The sequence below is a fragment of the Glandiceps talaboti genome, chromosome 19, assembly GCF_964340395.1.
Source record: "Glandiceps talaboti chromosome 19, keGlaTala1.1, whole genome shotgun sequence".
Classification (NCBI taxonomy): domain Eukaryota; kingdom Metazoa; phylum Hemichordata; class Enteropneusta; family Spengelidae; genus Glandiceps; species Glandiceps talaboti.
In genome coordinates, this window is record NC_135567.1 from 20960406 (window position 1) to 20982805 (window position 22400).

A 22400-nucleotide genomic window follows, 5' to 3' on the forward strand; every position below is an offset into this window, starting at 1 on the left:
AATGCAAAAAGTGCAACCACCAATGATTAAGTCTGTACTGTGACTGTAGATAAATTAATTACTTTCATAACACATGTACATCTATCATAGAACTAGGAATGAATTATTGCACAACATGTGTATTTGATAGACTCATAAAACACAACAGTTTGTATCTAGAATCTCACTGTCATATATGATACATGACCCCATCAACAAACATCAGAGTCAGTCATGACAAGACTGTATGACCTCAGGAATGAAAAATTCTACTCACTGCGTCAACAAATTTCTTAGGAGTGAATCCAAAATTTTTGCTGACATCAGAAGTGTACTACAATGGGCTAATGGGATTTGTTTTCAAGAAATTATTTGACTGTGAGTAGAAATTGTCACTACTAAGTATGAATCCCCATGCTGACAACATGTGATCTCATCAACAAACATCACAGTCAGTGACAGTAACACTAAATGTGAAAAATCGTTGTACAGTGTGTGTGTGTGCACCTACTTAGCTTGCAAACACTCGGTGAATATCAAACTACATCACATGTAAAATTTAAACACTTTCCTGTGAATCATTCTTAGGTTCTTATCTAGTACATAAACCTGCCTTTCTCATTAAAGATCAGAATTTGTCCCTTCTTAGTCTCACTAAGATTGAATTTTTCATTCTTTGTGAACCATAATGTTGTCGTTGTTTTGAGCTCCATATTAGTAAGTTGTTACTGTCATTGTTTGCACCTCATATTCATAATCATATTGTTATCGTTAATTGTGATCCACATTGCTGCTATTATTTTGAGCTGAACATTACTGTCGTTGTTTGCACCTCCTGTTGTGGTCGTTTTGTACATGCCTAACTGCTGTCTTTTTTGTGCCCCACATTGAGGTCATAATGTGTGCTCTTCTTTTTTGCATCTTACACTGCTGTCACTGTTTTGCATTTGATATTGATGTGATAGTTTGCATTCCATATTGTTGTGGTTTTTTGCACTCCACGTCCCTGTTATTAATATTTTGTTGTTGTTTTGGTATGTAATGTTTGGTCCTGTACCACCCTCCTGGGTTTGAGTCTCTCATTCTCAATACACTACATATACTGTATACATTTACAAGTACATTGTTTGACCTCCTGCCTACTGACACTGCACTGTTCATGCCAACTACATGTATCTATCTATCTTTTGCGTAATACGAAATCTCTCTCTCAGGAATCTTAATACTCTCCTTCAGTGCCGTGAAGGTCTATTGTGTTAATGAGCAGTGATAGCTAGTCATCATTAATTCTACCTAATCTATCTTGATTGCCGTAATAGTAGAAATACTCTGTTGTAATTTAATTCACTACTATTTGTAATAAGTTAGATAAACTGTCCTAAGTAGTAAATCTAGACTCATTACTCTGCTGGAATCTACATTTGTACCGTGGGGATCAATATACCCAGAAAATCAACATTCTTAATAATATCTACAAACTTTGTCAAATACAAGCTTTCTCATGCTCCTTTTGAAATAGTAATCAACATTTTGGGGTTTATCAGCTTGTTTTCATGAAAATCAGCAATACATATATATAATAATATATGTATATTTCATTTTTCCAAAAATCAACAATATTTCATTTTCCCATAGAATCCATGTAGTTTAAAGGCCAGGGTTTCAGTCCCTGGTTCTCACATTAGTGTTATCTTATCATTTAAAGGCCAGGGTTTCAGTCCCTGGTTCTCACATTAGTGTTATTTTATCAGTTAAAGGCCAGGGTTTCAGTCCCTGGTTCTCACATTAGTGTTATCTTATCAGTTAAAGGCCAGGGTTTCAATCCCTGGTTCTCACATTAGTGTTATCTTATCATTTAAAGGCCAGGGTTTCAATCCCTGGTTCTCACATTAGTGTTATCTTATCATTTAAAGGCCAGGGTTTCAATCCCTGGTTCTCACATTAGTGTTATCTTATCATTTAAAGGCCAGGGTTTCAGTCCCTGGTTCTCACATTAGTGTTATCTTATCAGTTAAAGGCCAGGGTTTCAATCCCTGGTTCTCACATTAGTGTTATCTTATCAGTTAAAGGCCAGGGTTTCAATCCCAGGTTCTCACATTAGTGTTATGTTATCAGTTAAAGGCCAGGGTTTCAATCCCTGGTTCTCACATTAGTGTTATCTTATCATTTAAAGGCCAGGGTTTCAGTCCCTGGTTCTCACATTAGTGTTATCTTATCAGTTAAAGGCCAGGGTTTCAATACCTGGTTCTCACATTAGTGTTATGTTATCAGTTAAAGGCCAGGGTTTCAATCCCAGGTTCTCACATTAGTGTTATCTTATCAGTTAAAGGCCAGGGTTTCAATCCCTGGTTCTCACATTAGTGTTATCTTATCAGTTAAAGGCCAGGGTTTCAATCCCAGGTTCTCACATTAGTGTTATCTTATCAGTTAAAGGCCAGGGTTTCAATCCCTGGTTCTCACATTAGTGTTATGTTCTCAGTTAAAGGCCAGGGTTTCAGTCCCTGGTTCTAACATTAGTGTTATCTTATCAGTTAAAGGCCAGGGTTTCAATCCCTGGTTCTCACATTAGTGTTATGTTCTCAGTTAAAGGCCAGGGTTTCAATCCCTGGTTCTCACATTAGTGTTATCTTATCAGTTAAAGGCCAGGGTTTCAATCCCTGGTTCTCACATTAGTGTTATGTTCTCAGTTAAAGGCCAGGGTTTCAATCCCTGGTTCTCACATTAGTGTTATCTTATCAGTTAAAGGCCAGGGTTTCAATCCCTGGTTCTCACATTAGTGTTATGTTCTCAGTTAAAGGCCTGGGTTCCAATCCCTGGTTCTCACATTAGTGTTATGTTCTCAGTTAAAGGCCAGGGTTTCAATCCCAGGTTCTCACATTAGTGTCATCATATCATTTAAAGGCCAGGGTTTCAATCCCAGGTTTTTGCATTAATTTTATCTTTTCAGTTAAAGGCCAGGGTTTCAATCCCAGGTTTTCGCATTAATGTTATCTTTTCAGTTAAAGGCCAGGGTTTCAATCCCAGGTTTTCACATTAATGTTATCTTATCAGTTAAAGGCCAGGGTTTCAATCCCAGGTTTTCACATTAATGTTATCTTATCAGTTAAAGGCCAGGGTTTCAATCCCAGGTTTTTGCATTAATGTTATCTTATTAGTGTCACCATGAGGATTACATAGGATTATTCTTTTGTTCTGGACCAAATTTTTCTATAACTTTGTCAGACAACTGTTTTTCACACCTAATGTTTAATCCAGATAGTACTCAGTGGCAATATTGGATTTGGCGGCCATATTGAATTTGGCAGCCATATTTGATTTTTAAATGGCGTAAAATTGATAACATTCTCACCTCTATTTCATACATTTCTCTGGTGACCCCTGTTTTTTTTTTTATCTTGATTTAAATTGAGGATGAGTTTATGTTTTTCTGAACAAATTAATAGTTTACAATTCTTATTTCTCGGGTGTATGCCATTTCATAACATAGCTACAAATGTATTCTTCAAGTGTTGTATACATTCCTCAGTAACTAACAAAAGGACTATTACATTTTATGTTAAAGGTTGATAAGTAGGTAAGTAGGTTCACAATTTCCAAAGACTTTTGACAAAGCCTCATGTTGGATTAGAAAACATACCAATAATACAAACTGATACATTCAAAGTATAATTCTTCAGTTACTAGCACAAGGACAAATTAGATTTATGACACTAATTTACAAGAGCACTGCATTTATGAACATGTCATTTTGTGACATATATGTGTGTTGCCATGGTAACAATAGCAAAACCACATCTGAAATGTACAGTTACAATTATTGGGGTGAAAAACTGCAAAAGCAACAATCTGAGAAGAAGGTACTTGATGAAAGTAGTTAAAATGTTACTGCCTAGGTGCATCATAAAAATAACAAACATTCAATTTCTTGATTGACGCTATAGCTTCTGTTACACACACTTCACAAGCATTACTATAGTATACATACAGGTGTGCATTAAAATAAGTTGAACTTATTGTTCTATTTTGACCCTCTAGCATGAGATAAAATGATATTGTAGGTAGAGAATTCTTTACTTAAAATTTGTCATCAGTGTTCTACTTACATGTACTTTTATAAGTGTCAAATCTTAGGGGATGGCAATTCATTGTCTATCTACATTTGTGTCTGTTACCTGATTGAATTAACTCCTCATACACTAAAATACTTCACGTTACAGCTGGTCTTACTTTAATACTTAAAACTATAATGATGAAAATGATTAACTGCTATTTTCTTAATGGACAAACCATTCTAAAATCATACAGCACAGTGCTACATTGTTTAGGTACAGAGCTACATTGTATCAACATTACTACATTGTATAGGCACAGTGCTACATTGTATACATGTAGGTATAGAGCTACATTGTATCCACATCATGCTATTATATTATATTATTATATTAGCTAATTATAAATTTGGTAGCATATAATCTCATAGTGAGTTATATATGCAAATTAATTTAGTTGCATAATTTACTATTTAATTACCTATTTACATAATCCACCACATAAATATTCACATTTCTCATAAATTCAAGGATTTCATTACTTGTAAAAGTAGACTAGATAGTAGACGCAACGCTCTCTTCTGTTCTAAAAAATATACATATATATTTACATGTACATCTATCATTAGCATATTGATATCAGTCTGTAATCTAGATCATTTACATAATTGCATAATTTAGTATGCAAATTAATCAATTTACATAATCCCTACATACATGTAAATATGCCACCTCATGAATTTACAAGAATTACTACATCTTTCAAACTTCCTAGATCATTCGCATAATTGCAGATTACGTTTCTTGCATAATTTAGTATGCAGATGAACCAATCTAAATAATCCCTACATAAATATTCAAACTTCTCATGAATTGATGGCAACTAATATGCTTTCAAATTTAATGAAATCCAGCTCATTTACAAATTTACATATTACTTGCATAATTTAATATGCAAATTAACTGAATTACATAATTCCTGCATAATTATTCAAAGATCTGATGAATTTACAGGAATTAATATACTAAGTACTTTCAAACTCATTTACATACCACCATACATGTAAGTATTCAGGATTTACATGAATGTAATATACTTTCAAACTTATGAAACTTAGTTCATTTACGTACCACCAAAAGTATTCAGAATTCTTTTGAATTTACACGAATTTAATGTACATGTACATTCAAACTTACAATGTATGAAACTTAATTCATTTACACACCACTAAAAGTATTCAGAATTCTTTTGAATTTACACAAATGTAATATACCTTCAAACTTATGAAACCAATGACATTTAAGAACAATACCATGGATTTCATTGTCTTTGATTACATGAAAAAAATGTACTTACAGATCTGAAATTACAACTGTAGTCTTGTTGTGTCACACTGTGTATGTACATGTACATGTACACTGCAGTCTATTACTGACCAAGCAGACTACGACTCCACAGTCTTCTCAAATATCCTGTGTGTTCACCAGACTGACAAAACTTTGAACAGAGCTGGTGACTGTTTATCAAATTTTGTAATACTACCCTCTTCCTGGTACTTCCAAACAGTTTGCTCACTATATCTTTTAGAGATAAATGAATTTCATCCAAAAAGTTCAGTGTTTTCTCAAAATTTTGTGAAACCACACTTTCCTTGGTGAGCTCATGTTATCCTCTCTGGAACATTCACTGTCTTCGATTATGTCTCTTACTACAGAGCTTATGGAAATATTATGTTATATCCTGTCTGTTGACATTCTAGACAGATAAATATCATATACAACACAAGAATGTGCAGTTATTCACACCACATGTCAGCCTATGAATAACACACAGACAAGAGTTTAAGAGTACCAGTACATTTCACTTCCTATCAAGCCAGACATGTACGAACAAATACAAAAAGAAGTTAATTTCTTTAAATTTTATCATTTTTACATCATAATTTTGACACTAAATCAAATGCAAAGTTTATTTTTTATTGTTCTGGTCTAAAATTCAATTGAAATATGGAAAAAGTTACAAAAAGCAACAAATTTTGGAGGGAAAGTATATGTGAGCTTCACTTCCTGTACGACCTTTCATTTTTTAAATGAAATTTCTGCAAAGTTCATTTATTTTGCATCAAAATTTCGATATTGATTCATAATTCAAGATGAGTTTAATGATTCTGTCCTAAAATAAACTCAAAAGTACCAAAAACCTGAGGAAGAATAAGAAATTTTATTTAACTAAATTTGGAAGGAATGTAAAAAAGGTCACTTCCTGTCGACTACATTTGTTTGAAGTGTGTCATTTACAGTGTACAGTGACTACCTATCACTTCTATGTGATCTGATGCATATCTACGAGCGCTGACAATGTATCAAATGAAATTTAGTTTCTTGGAAGAAATGCTAGACATACATCTTGAATTTATTGCTTGTCAAAAGTGACCCAAAAATGATGCCAAGCATATCAACATTTTTAACAAAGTAATTTTCCAGCTAGGGACACTGGAAATATTCAGAACCAATACATAATTTACATCATTCCCCAACTAATTCAGTTTGCATGGCTCTTGGTATTTGTGTGTGGCATGTTTGATTTATTCTGCCAATTTCTGTGCATGACACAATCCACCTATTGTGTCAATTTCTGTGCATGGCATGTTCAATCTATATGTATTCTGCCATTTTCTGTATGTGACACGTTCAATCTATATTGTCAATTTCTGTGCATGGCACGTTCAATCTATATTGTCAATTTCTGTGTGTGACACGTTCAATCTATATTGTCAATTTCTGTGCATGGCACGTTCAATCTATATTGTCAATTTCAGTGTATAGCACATTTGATCAACATGTACTCTGCCATTTTCTGTGCATGACACGTTCGATCTATATTGTCAATTTCTATTCTATATATGTGACAATTTATTTTTTAAACTTGCAGCTTTAAAATTCTAGACCTATTGGGTTTCTAGTTACATGCTGCAAAGTTTAGGCAAATTATGAATATGCAAATGCATGGCATACATTATGTAAATGATTGCATAAATTATGTAAATTAGTTAGTTTCTAGTTTACTCTCAATTGTCAAAACATGTTGCAAAGTTTAGACAAATTATGAATATGCAAATGAATTGCATAAATTATGTGAATTAGCTGTCAAGCTTTCCTTCACATCAGGGGAACATAACAGTGGTGGAGGGTCTATGATAAACTAAACTCCTCCACATTATATAATAAAATAATAAATATTTGCACATAATGTTTGTTTGTGTTTGTGTGCTTTACAATGCTTGAAGCCAAAAATTAATTTAAAGTGGCCATATGGATGAGAATTTGGTATTTATTTTTAATTCATAAAACAATTTTATCATGGCTTCCTACTTGAAAACCAATGTGAAACAACATTAACAAAGTCTGTATTTGTAACTAAATACATTGCAAAAAGCCAAACAAAAAAACAAAAATGTGTTAAATTTTAAAAGGTTGTTATTGTACGTACATTAATCTCTTGCATATTATTGAGTTACAAGCAAGGACTTGGAATATGTTGTTTCAAATTGATTTTTCCCAAGTAGGAAGCGTGAGAAAAAAAATTTAAATAAAAAATCCAAAATATCTACCAATCTTCATCCATATGGCCACTTTAATTATATTAATTCAATATATCCTGTATGTCAAAACAAAATTCTACAAAATTTACAAATTTAATATTTTTCAATATTCAATCAATTCACTCTTGTAAATATATCTCAATTTCCAGGTCAATTTCTAAAGAATGTTCACCCTATAATTAGTTCAATTTCTACCTCCTTTATTACAATAATCTAAAATACAATTTATAAATTTCTACATTTATCAATATCCAAAAAATTTATTTAACTAAATTAAAGCTCAGCTTAGATCATTTATCACTGATGTTTATCAAGTGATTGGTAACATTTGTACATTGTTTGTTTGTTTGTTTGACTTTAACCCTTTCATGACTAGAGACGAGTTTTAAATAATATGGGGACCCAATTTATATGAATATTTTCATAATTACAATAATATTACTTTATTAGGAAGTAATATTTCTTTAATTCCAGTCTAAAATGAAGTTGATATATGCCAAAAACTTACGTAAAACAAGAATTTTGTCCAAACAATTTTGGTGGGAATGTTTTCAGTATTGAAGGGGTTAACTCGATAAAATGTTGAGTCAAAGGCTCTTCTAACACAATGTCGAGAAAGGGAAATTTACAATATTTACATTAAAATTGTTTATCATAATACATTGTATATTGTTTATCATAATATTTACAAATAAAATATTTTCACTGTATCTCGTATAAAGTCAACCCAGATCCCCTATAGGTAAAATTCTGATTCAAATATACTATAGAAGGATTCATTCTTTATTGTTACCAATGATAATTCTAGTCTCAATAGACACATTTCTTGGAAATTGTCGCCAAAATCTCATCAGTATTGTCAGGGGTGGTTTTTTTGTAGACATTTTCATTAGTAACTAAGAACCCTGAGTCTATGAATATTCATTCTTTCTCTGTGAGTAGACATTTTCATTAGTAACCAAGAACTCTGAGTCTATGAATATTCATTCTTTCTCTGTGAGTAGACATTTTCATTAGTAACTGAGAACCCAGTCTCCATGAATATTCACTCTTTCAAATCCTGATTAGTTATTTTACAAGTACCTTAACTGTAATACTATGGTAAATATGTTATTATAAATTTGACAAAAAGTAAATAAATTTGTATCATTCAGTAAATCTCTTTTCAGGATTTATGTCCATGTTATTTACCAGACTTAAATATTTATTGCTGTATAAATAATTGTTAATGCAGGGTTCTCTTTTCTTGCAATATTCTTGATAAAATTTACAACTCAGACATTTGTTATTATTATTTGAATTCATTACAGTTAAATCTTATACTGACTTTATATACTGTTATTTATTATTGTGTGTACTTGATCCACTACAACATTCCTTTACAGAATTTATAACTGCAGTACACCTCAAGAATCATATTCCAATCTGCTAGCTTGTTAGCAGTTGGTGAGAAACACTATGCTAGTCTGGTGTGTACCCTGGACTGGTTCACGTATTAACCTTTCCAGTTGCTAACGCATGCCAGGGAAGTGTTAGTGTCAGCCTAGTGTTAGCACTCAGCTAGTCTGGGGTATACCCTGGACTGGTTCACATATTAAACCTTTCCAGTTGCTAACACATGCCAGGGAAGTACATTGTGTATTAGTGCCAGCCTAGTGTTAGCACTCAGCTAGTCTGCTGTGTACCCTGCACTGGTTCACATATTAAACCTTTCCAGTTGCTAACACATGCTGGTGAAGTGTTAGTGCCAGCCTAGTGTTAGCACTGAGCTAGTCTGGGGTATACCCTGGACTGGTTCACGTATTAACCTTTCCAGTTGCTAACGCATGCCAGGGAAGTACATTGAGTGTTAGTGCCAGCCTAGTGTTAGCACTGAGCTAGTCTGGGGTGTACCCTAGACTGGTGCACGTACCTTTTGTATTAACCTTCCAGTTGCTAACACATGCTGGTGAAGTATTATTGCCACCTAGTGCCAGCACTGAGCTAGTCTGGTGTTAACATAGGACTGGTGCAGAAATTAACCCTTCCAGTTGCTAACACATACTGGTGAGGTGTTAGTGCCAGCCTAGTGTTAGTACCATATTAATTTGGTTTGGTACTGACATAAACTGACAGTTACAAAAACAAACAATGTTATAACAGTAAAGTATTGAGCTAGCAAGATACATTGTACTAGTCTGATACTAGTTCAGTCAGAAAGCAATTCTTCAACTCTACAGTACATGTACAACTTGTGTCATTATTCTGAAAACTGACTGAATCTAATTCACAATCTACAGAGCTGTCCTAACCATGTTGTGTTAGTATATATGTATGCTTAGTTCTCACTATTTGTGTTCAATCTATGAATAGCTATATCAGAGATTCATCCCACTGAACACGTACAGGTGAGACTTATCATGAATATATTGAATCCTCTGCCAATATTGACTACCTTAGTACATGTACCTGTATCAGGTTTATCCACAGGGGCCAGGAGGGATGATAGGGTTTTTTTTTCATAACTTCTTCATATTTTTCTCTATATTTCAAATAAAGTTTTAAATATTACCATCATGATTATCATTACTTCTGGGTGTCTTTTGTTATTTCCTACTGATATAACTGTCTTATCAGAGCTTATCAATTTTGCATTTAATTCATACATTGCTAATTCCAGAATAAACTCACAGGCTATTTGCCAAATTAACACATTACTCTACCTGAGTAAACATCTACAGATGGACCAATGGTAACAAAACTTTACTTGAAAAACAAGAAAAATAATTTGAGAAATCTGTGAAATCATGAAAAAAGAAGCTGTTTGTCACTCCAAGCCCATGTGGTTTATCACAGCACTATCTTATCTAACTCAGAGTCACTCTATCACAGCCCATTAAACAATAAAGGTATCAAAATGCAAAGATAACATAAAATGAATTACACAATTTATAAACCAAATATATGGCACACTAGGGAGGTTAGTGATCCTATATAATCTATATTGCTCAAAGATAACGCTAGAACCTGGGATTGTATTATGGGCCTTTAAGTGGAAGTATAGGCAAGGACACACAGAGGTTTTTTACCTTCTGTCTGTATGTTAGTATATTAATTTGTACATATATATTGAAGATCATCCATTTCTCTTCATGTGAAAATAATCAGTGAAGTGCCCTCTAATGATAGCCAAATTTTGTGGTTGTGAATGTGAGTCAAAATGAGAAAAACTGGCATTTCTTGTGAGTCATCACATAGTAAGAGATAGCGAACACCAAACTTTGGTACATCACTAGAAATTGTGTGTCAGTGGCACGTCAAATTGGCTTAGAGGGTATTGATTATAACATTGTCATTCTCGACATCATCAAAGATTACTAAAGTTAAATGATGGCAGAAGACTTTTGAAGCAATGGCACAAGACCTTTGAAGCAAGGCAGCCAGGGTAGCAAGGATGGATTTTAACACTATGCTTTCTCTACAGTTTAGTGGGCAGAACATTGTAATTCATTTAGCATTTGAAGGGCTACACACGTCTGTACCATTTATACAGTACTGTCTGTGTGTAGAGTAAGACAGAATAGATTCATGGTCACTGGGGTCGTGACCCCTAATTTTGACATCCTTTTCACAAAACTCAATTTTAGTGGAGGCTAGGTAGGTGGTCTGTTTTGACTATAAGTTTATGGTAAATTGAACATCAATGAAGCAATGAGTACCAGTTAGTGTGTGGATGTATTGATTTGTCACAGTGTGTGAATGGGTTCAATACACAATGCTGGTATTTAATACTCATAACATAGCTATGTGTAGTTTGGATTAGTTGGTAACATGAGAACAGATACAGCTGTATTCAACAAATACTACAGTGGCAATCGAGGTTTCAGTTTACTTAAAATAGACACAACTGAAACTTGTTGTAGAACCACAGTGGCAATTGAGGTATGTATAGTTTGGATTAGGTGGTAACATGAGAACAGTCTTGTTGTATTCAACAAATACTACAGTGGCAATCGAGGTTTCGGCTTACCTAAGATAGACACAAAACTGAAACTTGTAGAACCAAATACTACAGTGGCAATTGAAGTTTCAGCTTACTTGAAATAGACACAAAACAAACTTGTATTCACCAACTATTACAGTGGCAATTGAGGTTTCAGCTTACCTAAGATAGACACAAAACTGAAACTTGTAGAACCAAATAATGCAGTGGCAACTGCAGTATCAGCTTACCTAAAATATACACATATGAAAACTGTTATTGTATAAGTGTCATATTTTGCATACATATCACTGAATAATCATATATCTGGGATATAGAGAAGAGATGGTAGCCGGGGAGGAAAAACAACCACCTACAGTGCAATTTCTTGCCAATTATCTCTTCAGGAACCCTGTACTACATGTACATGTATAGAGCCATTGTTAAACAAATTCATGTGTCTCCCTTAATAAGTTATAGTATTTAAGTTATTCCTGCTGGTTTTACCTGTTAATTTTAAAATCAGCTACATCCGTGTAAAATATAATGATTAATATTAACATGAACATTAGATGTTAAAATATAATTTATCAATCATATTTGTAAACTTTTGACAGGAACAGGTACATAATTCATGTAACTGGCTATGAGTCATGTGACTGGCTATCAGTCGTGTGATTGGCTATCAGTCATGTGACTGGCTATCAGTCGTGTGATTGGCTATCAGTCATGTGACTGGCTATCAGTCGTGTGATTGGCTATCAGTCATGTTACTGGCTATCAGTCATGTGACTGGCTATCAGTCGTGTGATTCGCTCTCAGACATGTTACTGCTATCAATTAATATAATGAAAACCATCTGAGGATAAATGAGCTGACATAGATGTATCTAATTAATGAGTCATGTATACACATATGTAGCATTATTTATAATGCCAAGTCACACTCTGCATTAGTCCACTACATGTATACACATATGTAGCATTCTTTATGATACTAAGTCACAGTCTGCATTAGTCCACTACATGTATACACATATGCAGCATTATTTATAATGCCAAGTCACACTCTCCATTAGTCCACTACATGTATATCAACTACATGTCAATATATGTGATGCCCTCAAAGATGTTCATCTGTTCAGTAACACAGTAATAGAGAGAATCTCTCCATATCAAAGGACACAAAACACATCTCTGATGCATTCTTTTTTATTTGAACAATTTTTCCATCTACACACCCTTTAATTAATGTTAAAACTAATTACCAAGGCAATTGGTCTCGCTATTTTTTACTTTAATTTAGATCGTTTATACATGCACGCACGCACGCAGACATGCATGCATGCATGCACACAGATACATGTGTACATGCACACATACATGCATATGTATGTCACCATGCCTATTCAATTGTGCTAAACAGGAATTCTTTGGCTCTACTCTAACTGTACATGTATAATACTGTATTGTAAATTGATATCCTGTTCACATCAACACATGACAACCAGGGCAGGGTTAGATAATTACATGCTATTGTGTCCATTGAATACATAATTGTCTCTCTTAGTGTTCTTGTAATTGTCTCTCTTAGCGTTCTTGTAATTGTCTCTCTTAGCGTTCTTGTAATTGTCTCTCTTAGCGTTCTATTCAATGCTGATAGGTTTAGGAAGTAAATGTTAAATAGTTTATATATTTTATTCCGTTCATGACATGACCAACTTCTTTGATTAAACAAAATACTTTTTAAAAATGCATGCCCTCTATGGCTACATCAGAGAAATGGTAATATCACTGGTGGTAAAAAAAAGACGGTAACACTACAAGTCTGTATGTGTGTGAAAATCACTTCTCACTGAAAGCTGACATCACTTTTATTACAATCTCTTTGTCATGTCTTGCCAAGAAAAGTCAAGACATTGGTAGAGATGATGTCATTGCTACTGGTTTTCCCATAAAACCTTGCAAGAAATCCAAAAATGGCCAAACATCCATTGTATGTCAACTGCACAAAGGGCTTCTTTACAAGATTTCAAAGTTCAGTAATGTACCATGGTGATATTTTATCACCCAAAACCATACTTAATTGATTTCAGCAACTCATACCAGAATAGTAACATCAGAAATAGGCTGACTAGACTTACCCTTAGGTAAATTTTTGAGTTTGACTCATGTTCCAAAGATTTCATTTTAAAAATGCCGTCATCCAAAGAAAATGTCATTTGCACACCAGTCACACATAATGAAAACTGCTGACAAGGTGTCTTTGCAGTTCTCATTTACAAGCTTTAAACTTCTCAAAGTATTAGAATTCTATGTACATTCACAACATACATCCCTGTGTTTAGAATTACATTCACAACATACATCCCTGTGTTTACAATGACACATTCACAACATACATCCCTGTGTTTACAATGACACCTTCACAACATACAATACTATAGAAAACAATAATACTAATGTGATATGATATTGTCATAATATGTATATATATATATATATATATATATATATGCAGTTGGGTAAAATCTAAACAATGTGAGATTAGAACCTGATTTGATCGAATGGTAACACTTCCCTGAGCGCATAAGTTGGAATAAATTACGTGCTGGACTGAAATCATTTTTTACAATGTGATGACCTGGTATTGAAACATGGCCCTTTAATACTGTCCCAGTTACATGTACATTGACTGTTAATCCTTTTGTTCATGTGACTTAATCATGTGACTTAATCATGTGACTTGATAATTTACATCTTATCTTATTGTGTTTTGAATTTCTTGTTTTTTTAGCTACCATTCTACAAAGCACATTTCAGGTTCACTTGATGAGAACCAGTGACTCATATCTGTTTATACAATAAATTTCGTGACATAGCAATATACAAGATCTTCTGTTCATTCTTTACGCTTTCCAGTCCACAATGAGTGAGTACATAATTACGTCTTAAACTTTTATACAAACACAATGTATATTTCACAAAAGATTTAAAACTTTCATTATTAGAGCGGATCTTTACAATTTCCTTCTTGTACAATTGTATAAACTTTGTGATTATGTTAGTAGTTTGTAAGAATTCAAAATAAACACTGCTGTTTTTCAAAAACATTTACGTGTTTCGGTTCTCCTTTGATCTTTAATTGTTTTTATATTGTAACTGATTTAAGGTCAGGGGTCATGTACAAGTACCTGATTTGAGGTCAAAGGTTACTGTAGAATTATCTAACCGGATATCAACTCATTTGTATATTATTGCAGTATCCTTCCTATTTCCCCTTGCTGTATTCCAATATCTCTACAATCATATCAACTCACTTGTTCATGTGACAAATTAAGAAACTAAATATAGTTTTTTGGGGTTTTTTCTTTCCATTTTTTGATATTTTTGGTGCAGCTAATTCTCATACAGCTACACTGTGATTGTCACTGGAGAATATTTCAATACTTATAAGAAACTTAAACCTAGTCAAAAAAATTGACACGTATGAAATATCTACCTGAGTTCCCATGTCATTTTACAAGGGTTCCCTGCCAGTGTTTTTGCTAAGGGTGGTATGGTACAAACTAACTTGATTTCTGAATCATTTCTTCAAAGGTTATCCCAATAAAACCCACTACATTGCCATGGTAACTATCATTTATATTTGTATAAAGTATACAAGTTTTATATAATTTGACCTCAGTCTCTGTCACCAGGATTCACAAACCTTAAATAATAAAAACACTGACAGGAAGATGGAACAAATAGATAGTAAATGATGGACAGGAAAAAAAATGAAATGTGGATAACTGAATTATTTAAATAGACAGTTAAGTAAATACTAGATTCTATGGTTTAGTTTGCTAAATGACTAAATAAATTGACAAGTTTAAAATTTGACAATCATTAGATATTTCTGATTTCAATGTAAACTATTACATTGTAATGAATTACTGGTATGATAGGGTTATGCTAATATCTTCAATGCTATACTTTTGATAAAGATAAGATTATCCAAAAATCTAACAACAACAACAACAACAACAACAACAACAACAACAACAACAACACCTCCCCTACTACCACCACCACCACCACCACCACCACCACCACCACCACCACCACCACCCGAAAATATCAAGAATTGGTAAATAGGTCAGTGTGAAATGAAACAGTTTGACCTTTGATCAACTGATCTGGAAAGAAGCAAGTTAAGGGTCAATCAACAGTATATAAATCATAAATCCAGATATAAACACTTATATACAATATGTATTAGCTGGTGTGTTTGTGTGCATTTGTCTGCATAACAGAAAATCTCTGGAAGCAATTCCTAGCACAAAAAAAAATTACCTTATTTATATCGCAATCTGTGATTTTGCTTTCCTGTCCATAATAAAACAGGCTCAAGTCTCTAGGTGGGAACTATATGGACTACTGCTAATTTGGTAGTCTACATTGTAGATACAATGTTTAGTAGTCTATGTGTCCTGGACTACTACTAATTTGGTAGTCTAGATACAATGTTTAGTAGTCTATGTGTACTGGACTACTGCTAATTTGGTAGTCTAGATACAATGTTTAGTCTACGTGCCCTGGACAACTTACGAAACTACCCCTTGCCAACCCTTGTAATAAAACATGTGTGTTCAAGTCTCTGGGTGGGAATGGCTGACCTAAATTCATGTTATACAACTCATACTGAGGGCAAGTTTTTGCTGAGTATGTCACTTCCTTCACATATTTTATTAATTAGTTTTAGTCACAATATGTCTGAAAGGAGTCCAATATCTATGATTCATCAAAACTAGAATTCAACTTCTGTACTTGGTTGTTAGATTTCGCCAAGTGAATGGTTCCTTAAACTTCATGTTACAATTTTCTACTCAATGTTTAGTAGTTGACTGGACTACTGCTAATTTGGTAGTCTACATAAAATGTATGGTAGTATATGTGCTCTTTGTTTATTCTTTTCATAATTTTTATATTTGTCGTACCATAGGCCTGTGGCCAAAGTACAGAAATAAAACATATTATTATATATGTGCTCTGACGTAATTTTATCAAAACATATCAAAACAGATTCAGGAAATCTCAACTATTCAATCAATTGTTTTAACAATGCCAGAACAATTGTAATGTCATTGAAGACATGCACTAACAAACATTAGACTGGAATGTAGTTTTAACTTTTATCTTTTAATTATTTTCACTTGAATAAAAAATATAAACTGAGTTTGTACCTCTTAAAATATATGTGGTGAAGATTATCACTATATCCTGTGTCATTACTGTTTACATCAAACACACATAAGAACTGAACATAACACTTGACAGTTCCAGGGTTCAACAAAGGGATACTCTCATTTACATAACAATACAATTGTTTGTAACAATAGGGTATTATATGGGTTCAATTGTGGTTATTGCTGGCTCCCTTTGTTTGTTGACAGTTTGACAAGTTATTGTCAATGATATACATCACTAGAGACATGCCTTTGATATCTTATCCAATATCACGTTTTGACATATTTTAAGAATATGAAGTATGATACTGTGTAAACTTCATCAACATACCTTCACTGATAGCATTTCAAACGTTGTCAGAACTGAAGCACAGTACGACACCTTGTCAAGACTAAAGAGCATGTCACCAATGTATTTGAACTGGGGTTTTTTTCATAACTTTTTGGATTAATTCAGTTACATTTTGGGATAGATATTTTTGACTATCAAAATTCATATAGCATTTCAGGGACTAAACTATTGGACACCAAAATATACTTTTATTGCATATTTTATAACTTTTTGTTTTGGTTCAATTTCATCTTGCACTGGAATCATTATAATTTTCCTTATGTATAAACATTTTACCTCTAACATTAAATTTCAAATCGTATCAACATTTTACCTCTAACATTATATTTCAAATCGTATCAACATTTTACCTCTAACATTATATTTCAAATCATATCAACATTTTACCTCTAACATTAAATTTCAAATCATATCAATATTTTACATCTAACATTAAATTTCAAATCATATCAATATTTTACATCTAACATTAAATTTCAAATCGTATCAACATTTTACATCTAACATTATATTTCAAATCATATCAACATTTTACCTCTAACATTATATTTCAAATCATATCAACATTTTACCTCTAACATTATATTTCAAATCATATCAACATTTTACCTCTAACATTATATTTCAAATCATATCAACATTTTACCTCTAACATTAAATTTCAAATCATATCAATATTTTACATCTAACATTAAATTTCAAATCATATCAATATTTTACATCTAACATTAAATTTCAAATCGTATCAACATTTTACATCTAACATTATATTTCAAATCATATCAACATTTTACCTCTAACATTATATTTCAAATCATATCAACATTTTACCTCTAACATTATATTTCAAATCATATCAACATTTTACATCTAACATTAAATTTCAAATCATATCAACATTTTACCTCTAACATTAAATTTCAAATCATATCAACATTTTACATCTAACAATATATTTCAAATCATATCAACATTTTACCTCTAACATTAAATTTCAAATCATTATATCAACATTTTACCTCTAACATTATATTTCAAATCATATCAACATTTTACCTCTAACATTATATTTCAAATCATATCAACATTTTACCTCTAACATTATATTTCAAATCATATCAACATTTTACATCTAACATTATATTTCAAATCATATCAACATTTTACCTCTAACATTATATTTCAAATCATATCAACATTTTACATCTAACATTAAATTTCAAATCATTATATCAACATTTTACCTCTAACATTATATTTCAAATCATATCAACATTTTACCTCTAACATTATATTTCACAAACTGTCAGGACTTCATGCAACACAAAAATATCTGAACAATTCCTTCATTTTCCATAAATTTTTGGATTAATTCAGTTTCATTCTGAGCTACTCTCCTTGCAACACTGAGCATCTTTCAAACGATATCAACATTTTTTTTTCATATTCCATAAATTTTTGGATTAATTTAGATTCATTCTACACTACACACCTTGCAATACTCCTAATCTTTCAAATGACATCAACATTTTGGATCAAAACAACAAACAATTTCAATAAATATATTTATGAAATAATTTTTGAAAATTATGGTTTTCCCATATTTTTCTTGAAAATGATAACAATATTATGTGCCTGAACCACAATGCCTAATAATCAATTTTGTTCAAAATTTATATACATTTCTTTTTTTACAATTATGGAAATTTGTCCTGTTTTTGACCAGACAGGCTTCCATGCACTGAGTGCATTTTGCTAGCAGACTACAAAATTTGTCATTTACAGAACAGATTGTAACAGAAGATGCAAATGATTGAAACAACACTGTCAGCAGACTAAACTTTAAAATGAACTGCATTGAACTTACTTTCTGGAGACTGTCAACTCAACAACCAGGAATTTTTATAGACAAGTTTCCTCAAGGCAACGTTCTAATTAATGACTGATTCACTTTGTTGCTGACCCATGACCTCTGACCTTTATGACTCAATTTTAGTGAATGTTTATAAACGCGTAAAACGTTGTTTTGAAAACATATAATCTTGTCACAGTTTGTTATTATTACTTTTCAATCAGATGTCTATTTCACATTTAACCTAATCTTTACACTTTGTCTAAAAAATGTTTCATTCAGTAGCGATTTTAGTAACGAATGAGTTTATAAACAGTCATCAAACCGAAATATGTAAGGAATTCAATACGTTATAAATTGTAGATACACGCAAGATTCGGTTTACCCCTCGATCACTGGATGGGGCACTCGAGGGGAACTTTACACTAAACAGACTCAAAGAAAAGACAGATTAGTTCTAGTTTTGATAAACTTCTCCAAGGGTCATTGCTCAATACACTTGGTTGTGTTTAAAGCAAGGGGCAGTTCCTGGGTTGGGCTACTTCGCTTTTCACTCAGATAATTAGATCCCGGACTCAATTAGTCGAAGCGTCTGCAAAGCGGCGTGACTGCGTTCGCCCTTTGCAAACGCATCCATGCAATACCATGGCAACACAAGTGGACCACATGGTTAAATCGAAACTCTACCTATTGTGAAAATCGCTGCATCTAGACAAAAATGCAAGGTCACGAAGTAACGTCTATATTTCCCGACCACTCGCTGGGAGCCTATATGTGAGGGAATTCAACGCTGGAGTTGTGCGAGCGTCCCATCAAATGACCCAGATTTCAACGCTTGTAATTCTCTAAATCGCATCTCACTCCAGAAACAGACCATCGGAGACTAATCGCACACTATTCACACATAACACACTATCACGGTTAGTAGAAAAATGCCCGATCCCTTGCGAAAACGGCGGTAATCTTAAACTTACCGTGCTGCGAACTTCTTCCGTCTTTGCCCTGCCTGCCCTTTTCAAAATGGCGGCTTTAAATGGTGACGTCACTAAGGAAGAGCCCATCCTTATCATGCAAATGCGGTGGTCACTCATAACTCACTTCCGATGTTTATGTTGTGCTTTTTATTCTCTCAAAGTTCATTGCCACTAAACAGCGTGTGTTCGGAAAGGATATAACCCTATTATGGCAATATGTACAATAGTTTTCGTGCACAAGGTCATCGCCCGACTCAAACCTACGGAAAAGTTTTGATCTGAACTCAGTGAGCTCACCGCGACCAGTGTTATGAACGATTTCCCTTGTTGACCACCGCGCCGCCGTCGATTACCCGAGCGCACGGTCCCCACAGATCGTATAAGATATGTAATATATTTTTTCTTCAAAATACTAGGAATTTTATAATAGACATTTTAAATGACCCGCAAAGATGTTTTTTATGTTATTGATAAAGAGGCACGTGATAATATTTTCCCATCTGTTACATCAACAAAACTTAAGTTTCACATTTTAAGAATTAATATCTTTATTACAGACTACATTAATGTTTCCATATATTTTATTATACTGTCAGCTAATTTATCAGTACAGTAGACAATTATGTTAGCTGGCGCCCTAGACTTGGAGTTTAGAAGGTCGTAGCTGAAACAAACCAGGCGCTAGTCTAGAGTCCAGGCTATATGCATATTTGTCAAGTGTAGCCGACAAAGGTGTTCGTGCAAAAAATATTAGTAGGCTAGGCCTATACGATATTTCGGTGAGAGGGGGATTTTTTGTATTGGTCAGTGGGATGGGAAAACAGCCATCAATATCAGGGCATATCAGTCAAATCACTGCTGTAAACATTGTAGTGAATCAATTGTTAGTTGTCATGTGAAGCGATGTCATGTCATGTCATGCGGTGCGATGCGATGCGAAGTGATGCGCTGTGAAGTGCTACGATGCGATGCGATGCGATGCGATGTGCTATGTTGTGCTGTGATATGATGTGATGTGAAGTATGTGTTGTGCTGTGATGCGATGAGATGCGATGCGATGCGATATTCTGTGATGTGATGTGATGCTATGCTATGATATGCGATGCGCTGCGATGTGATGTGATGTGATGGGAGTGTGCCCATGTAGTCTTTGGGAGCTCTGGCCTTCAGCTCAACTAAGATCCAAACACAGCAGTATTGATTAATGCAGCGCCTTCCCACAACAATAAATGCCAGGTCCTTTGAAACTATCCATGTGGTGGCAGCGGTGGGATCAAGTCCTTACTACTGATTCTAGGACTCGTGCCCTTTTCCATGTCTGACAGTGAAATTTAACCCATCTCTTTATTTTAATTATTGGACGGGGATGGTCATGTTTTAGAGAAAGGAAATTGAGAGGAGTGCCACTTTTTTATAGAACGGTTGAATCAGGGGAGGGGATTTTATTTAGTCTATCATTACGATTTACACCTCTACTCGCAGTGGTTTAGTTAGAAACCACGCCACGTTGGCATCCAAACTATATTTTATTCAACAGACCGGGTCTGATCCCCCCTCCCTTTAATTACTGAAGGCTCCTTTATTGCTGTGTCACTTACCGGACATGCAGTACATACAACCCATAACACCAAAGTCAAGCGTTTTCTGTATGTACCACAATCATTTATAACTTCCATATCAAGTATAAAGGTATACCGTTTCATTGCTAATTGACCATATTAGAAAGGTCACATACAGGGCTTGTAAATAAACCAATTGAAACAGTATACTTTTACACTTGATATGAATGCTTTAAATGAGTGTAGCACATAGTCCATAGAGAAAGTGCTTTACTTCAGTGTTAGTTGTTGTATAGTGAACCGGATGTTGACACAACTGTCGGATGTCTGTAGAACTATACCGTATTAGGATCGGTGTCGATGATTGTCATGGATTCTAAGCAATGCAACGGAAGTTGACAAATCGGAGCAGACGTTAAAAGACCTATGGTTCTTATTTTTACTTCGAGATTAAAGACATACATACATACATACATACATACATACATACATACATACATACATACATACATACATACATACACACACACACACATACACACACACACACACACACACACACACATACATACATACATACATACATACATACATACATACATACATACATGTTATTTTTATTGTATAACTTTACTCACATACAATGTGATACCGGCCCAAATAAACAGTAGTAAATATGGATATGTCTGTCCGTTCGTCTCTCTCTCTCTCTCTCATCTCGCATCAAGTACGCACGTAAGGTTTTGTTATCTTACATCGGTGACATTACGATCTTTCTATATGACCGTAGAGGGCGTAGTTAAAAATATGTTGATGAAATGAATCTTTATAGGGTTCGCTGA

The 22400-nt window shown here is 33.7% G+C and overlaps 1 protein-coding gene across 5 annotated transcripts in view; it reads right to left on the reverse strand.

The window, feature by feature from the left end:
- LOC144449898 (talin-1-like) overlaps positions 1-20114 on the reverse strand; it is a 209060-nt gene extending 188946 nt beyond the window's left edge. For 3 of the 5 annotated variants that reach the window (XM_078140446.1, XM_078140447.1, XM_078140443.1), the window contains exon 1: positions 20000-20114. The gene's annotated coding sequence lies outside the window, so the exon portion shown is untranslated. Of the gene's footprint in view, positions 1-5385; positions 5584-11639; positions 11658-19999 lie in introns of those variants that run through there. The other 2 variants (XM_078140445.1, XM_078140444.1) reach the window with 2 other exon arrangements.
- Positions 20115-22400: the final 2286 nt, after the last annotated feature.